Source organism: Schistocerca americana, chromosome 5, assembly GCF_021461395.2.
Source record: "Schistocerca americana isolate TAMUIC-IGC-003095 chromosome 5, iqSchAmer2.1, whole genome shotgun sequence".
NCBI classification, from domain to species: Eukaryota; Metazoa; Arthropoda; class Insecta; order Orthoptera; family Acrididae; genus Schistocerca; species Schistocerca americana.
In genome coordinates this window covers 594,869,121-594,874,825 of record NC_060123.1, presented here as the reverse complement: position 1 = coordinate 594,874,825, position 5,705 = coordinate 594,869,121, and the positions used below count along the sequence as shown (strand labels likewise).

At 42.9% G+C, this 5,705-nt stretch overlaps 1 pseudogene; it reads left to right on the top strand.

The window, feature by feature from the left end:
- Positions 1–576: 576 nt before the first annotated feature.
- LOC124617424 lies at positions 577–693 on the top strand (annotated as a pseudogene).
- Positions 694–5,705: the final 5,012 nt, after the last annotated feature.

The following is a 5,705-nucleotide window of genomic DNA, read 5'->3' as shown; positions in this document are numbered from 1 at the left end:
CGGAGAATGACAGCGAAATTAGGTGAGAGCGAGAGACTTATACACTGAAAGATATCCTCCATGTACTCACCCTACACGTCGTACATTTAAATATGTGTATGATAAATTGAGAACAACTGGATCCTTAACGCATCGGAAACATATCCGGCTTAGGAATGAGGAAACGGAAATTGGAACTCTTGCCACTGTGGTTCGAGATCCTTGTGGTAGTTCGCGTCAAATCGCAAGGGAATCCAACATGAGCCAGAGTAGTGTTGTTCGTGTTTTGCATCACCATAAATATCATCCTTACCATATCAGTCTCCACCAAGAATTAATTGGTACAGATTGCATGCATCGCATTGGCGATGGGGCCAACTAAAGATTCAGAGGGATGACACATTTATTAATTTGATTTTATTTACTGGCGACGTTACATTCTCGAACCATGAAAATGTTAATTTGCATAACATGCATTAGTGGGCAACTGAAAATCCATGTTTGCTGTGGCAAGTTGCACAAAAAAATCCGCGGTCGGTGAACGTGTGGTGTGGCATTCTGGAGGACAGAATTGTAGGCCCCTATTTCATCGAAGGAGGCAACGGCCTTGCCACAGTGGATACACCGGTTCCCGTGAGATCACCGAAGTTAAGCGCTGTTGGGCGTGGCCGGCACTGGGATGGGTGACCATCCAGCCGCCATGCGCTGTTGGCATTATTCGGGGTGCACTCAGCCTCGTGATGCCAATTGAGGAGCTACTCGACCGAACAGTAGAGGCTCCAGTCAAAGAAAACCATCATAACGACCGGGAGAGCGGTGTGCTGACCACACGCCCCTCCTATCCGCATCCTCAGCTAAGGATGATACGGCGGTCGGATGGTCCCGATGAAGACGGAGTACTTTATTTCATCGAAGGAAATCTTAATCGTAGGAAGTACACCACATTCCTGCAAGAAACATTAGGTCTATTATTGGAAGAAATACCTTTAGGAACGAGGAAAAGAATGTGGTACCAACACGATGGGTGTCCGGCACATTTTGCGCTGATGGCTAGAAATGAGCTGGAAGGACAATTCATAATCGTTGAATTTGACGCGGAGGAGATGTGTCGTGGCCGGCTCGTTCTCCTCTGGATTTTTTCTTCTGAAGGTTCGTAAAAGATGTTGTTTATAATAACGTTCCAAGTACACATGAAGATATGTGAGAGTTAATTGTCAGAGTACGTGCTTCGATAAGTGTCGATTTGATAAGAAACACCACTCAATCCATGATGAGAAGATTGCAGCACTGCATAGATACAAATGGTCATCACTTCGAACACATTCTGTAAATGGACGTTCATGCCAGCTTTGTGACCTTCGTTGACATTCAAAGACCTTACTGTTACACGTTATCGGATTCGTCTCGATATCAGAAAATAATTATCAAACTATAGCATCCCATTTAAAAAAATAAAGTGGACCTTCATATCTCTGAAACGACCCCACCTAGCAACTAAAAGTCAACGTCATATTATGGCCCCCGTTATCCCATGCAACTTTTGTTCCAAAAACTTTTCAGCTCCTATCATATTTTCGCAGTTATTCTTGGTGGCAATAGTTAGTGACTCACCCTGCATATCATTAAATACACTGAAGCACCGAAGAAACTGGTATAGGCATCCGTATTCAACTACAGAGATATGTAAAGAGGCATAACATGGCGCCGCCTATGTAAGACGACAAGTGCCTGACGCAGTTGTGAGATCGGTTACTGCTGCTACAGTGGCAGCTTATCAAAGTTTAAGTGAGTTTCAGGGTGGTGTTATAGTCGGCGCACGAGCGATTGGACACAGCGTCTCCCAGATAGCGATGAAGTGGCCATTTTCCCGTATGACCATTTCACGAGTGTGCCGTGAATATCAGGAACTGGGTAAAATATCAAAGCTCCGACATCACTGCGACCGGGAAAAGATCCTGCAAGAGCGGGATCGACGACGACAGAAGAGAATCATTCAACGTGACAAGTGCAGCTCTCCGCAAACTGCTTCAGATTTTAATGCTGGGCCATCAAAAAATGTCAGCGTGCGAACCATTCAACGAAACATCATCGATATGGGCTTTCGGAGCCGAAGGACCCCTGATGCTTCTAGATACGACTTTGACAGGTGAAATGTACGAGAGCATCGTGTCTGATCAACCGCATCCATTCATGTTCATTTTACATTCCGGCGGACTTGGGCAATTGCCCGCATCTCGTGGTCGTGCGGTAGCGTTCTCGCTTCCCACGCTCGGGTTCCCGGGTTCGATTCCCGGCGGGGTCAGGGATTTTCTCTACCTCGTGATGGCTGGGTGTTGTGTGCTGTCCTTAGGTTAGTTAGGTTTAAGTAGTTCTAAGTTCTAGGGGACTTATGACCACAGCAGTTCAGTCCCATAGTGCTCAGAGCCATTTGAACCATTTTTTTTTTTTTGAACTTGGGCAATTCCAGGAGGACAATGCGACACCCGACACGTCCAAAATTGCTACTGAGTGGCTCCAGGATTACTCTTCTGAGTTTACAGCAGCAGTAACCGATCTAACAACTGCGCCAGACACTTGTCTTGTATAGGTGTTCCCGACCGCAGCGCCGTCTTCTGCCTGTTTACATAGCTCTGTATTTGAATACGCATTCATATATCAGTTTCTTTGGCGCTTCAGTGTATATATACTGCCGAACGTTTGTTAGAGTATCGTGTTAAAATTTGAAGTAAATCGGTCAAGAACTTTTTGAAATGTTTGCTAAAATCGTTTCCCATATATACAGTGTATTTATACAGGGTGTGCAGAAATTACCGTTACCTTCTTCTGAGATGTGTAGAGGGTAGTGAGCTCATAGTATTTTGAACGGGAAACCGTGTCCGGAAAAGTATCATTTCCGTTCTACGACGGTTTCAGTACAGATGTGTAACGCGTCCACTTCTGCTGAGGCAAAGAGAAAGGTCTCAGAGTTACTTGTCGTGATGTGGAATAGAGTAGACAGCATTGCGTGGACTGTTTCTTGTGGATCGTATGTATAGTTTAATTAATGAGACTCCAGTAGAGGCAGAGAAAGATTCACTGGCATCAGTTCTGGTCGCTGCACTAGAAACTGAAGAGACACCATTTGATATGGAGAGTGTGCACCGGGACATGCTTCGTAGGTACAATGTCTGAAACAGAATTGATGGTCGTCACGTCAAGCCGCCGTTGTAATACGTAGGTACTGTTCTGTATGTACAGTGAGTTCTTTTTTATTTTGGTATAATGTAAAAACATAATTTTTAAAGGATAATACAAAGAAATGTGCTTATGTGAGAAATGGATGTTTCATTATCGGACGGGTTACCGAATAATTGTAGTGCGCCTAATTCAATTCCTGAAGCAGAATTGGATGAGTTAAACATCTGAACTGAGCCCGCGGTAGAACGCAAACAGTTGGTTTCTGGACAAGGGTTCCTATTCAAAATATTATGCACTCACTCCCCTCTGCAAGTCCTAGAAATTTCAGCGGGAATTTCCGAACACACTGTGTTTATACACCACATATGTTAAGAAATAGGTAGCCCATCTCCATTCGAACGTTTATTAGAGTATCGTGTACAATTCTGACATAAATCGGTCAAGAAATTTTCGAGATATTTGGTAACAACGTCAAATCATGACTTGTCTTCATACAGTAGTACGGATTTACATCAACTTACATATAGTTAGCCAGCTCTTCAAAGTTTTCGGCAGTAACAGAATGTTTCCAAGATATCGGCAAACACGTTTTTCCACCATTCTAGAAAACGTCATTGTTACCAGCTCAGATGCAATGCAAGAACCAGGCTTTTCTCAAAGGGGGCGGGGGGTCCGATTTGTTAAAGAGGAACTCGGAAAGGTCCATGTTTTTTATTCATTCTGAAAGCACATTTATTTTTTAATTTTAAGTGCATAATTTGTTTCCGGGTGACCATCATACAAATAGCATTTCATCTACAAAATTTAACAAAATAAAGCTTTTCTTAAAAAAATATAACATTTACTCAGCAATTATTATTATATGTACAGGGTGAAGAAAAATTCGCGCACTCCGACTTGGCAGCGCGATTCCTCACATACTGCAAATACAAAAATGCCTCACAAAATTTCACACTGCGCTTATATCGGGCAGTGAATGGACGTTAAGGGCTGGCAATCCGGCAACACTCCAATCACATTTTTGGTAACTACCTCTGTCAGCAGACAGAGCAGTGCTGTGCACTTGGTGCAGTTTTTGGTTAGCATGCAAGAGGTCGATGGTTCGATTATGGGTTGAGGCTTATTTGTTTGTATTTGCTGAAAGTAGTTTGCGTGGTACGATATCTGTCGTCTTAATCGTCATTCAGCGATAACAGTGTCTGCTACAAAATAAGTGCAGTTACGTACTGCGAACCCAGAAATGGAAGTACAATCGTTTTCATTGGTCAGCTTTTAAAGAAGGCTTTTGCACGTCGTGGATGCGAATTTTTTCACGCCATTGCGTCTGCTAGATTCCAAACCATTTTTCTGCGCGTGCTCCCCGAATGGACCCACTGAAATTATTTGGAAAGGACGTTGTTAGCCCTGCTGGTGACGTAGGCCCTAAAGAAATATAATGCGCCTGACCGTGGCAAGAATAGTATAGTTCGTATTAATCGATGGGACCGTTTGGGGAGGGTACACACAAAACAAGTTTGAAATATAGTAAATGCAGTAGTGTGAAACAATTCACACCAACGACGTGCAAAAGGTTTCTTCAAAAGCTGGCCAATGGAAACGATTGTTTTTCCACTTTTGTGTGCGTGGCACGTAATTGCAAATGTTTTGTAGAAGACCCACTTGTGGGGCGGCGAATAATTTGTAAAAATATAATTGCTGTATAAATGCTTGCATGTTGAATCAGTTTCTGGCTTTTAGAATGTTGTTAATGCTGTCTTTCGCCGTTCTCAACACTGGCTCTCTATTTACTATTTAGCACCCAGAAAGTGATTTAACAAAACGTGAGGCCTGTAATTAGAGTTCCTAGTGCCCATTTCATCTGAGAATACAATTATAGCTGCAGCTTATAGCTCTGAGAAATTAGGAGATTGTCCGGAATTTCTAATCAAAAACGATTTTCCAAAATAGTTGAGTATATTCTGAAGTTCACTGATAAAAAACACAAGTATCCTTTCAACCTAACTAACAGAGCAGTTCAGAGTCTAATGCGCTGATGCAACTATAAATGTCCGAATTAAATGTTGAAATGAATGCTCGCCATAATTTGATGAAAATATTTCATCAAACGCCACGCTAAATATTTGGTAGAATGTCTGTCCCGCGACGGCACGTGAAAATACGACAATACGCAAACTGAAGCTAGATAATGAAAATCATCCCAGAATTAACCCTTCACTTGAAATGATTTCATGGTTCCGCGTATCTCTAGTAACTTAATACGGCACCCGAGGCTGTTTGTAGCAGTGATACCGATGCGACGCGACTCCCGACACAGATGGCGTGTTATTCAGCGTCCGGAGAGAACTGGGGCCTTCCTTCCTCTTTTTTTTTTTACTTTATTGTTATTTTAAAACCTGTACAACTCAGGTAGGCTGGCAGCGGCACACTACGCCGCTCTTCAGCCATAGCGTTTTACAAGAGGATAAAAAATGGTGAATGACAATGAACAAAGTGACGGGCAAAAGAGAGAGGACACAGAGACACAAAAAACACGGAGTCGTTCACATGTG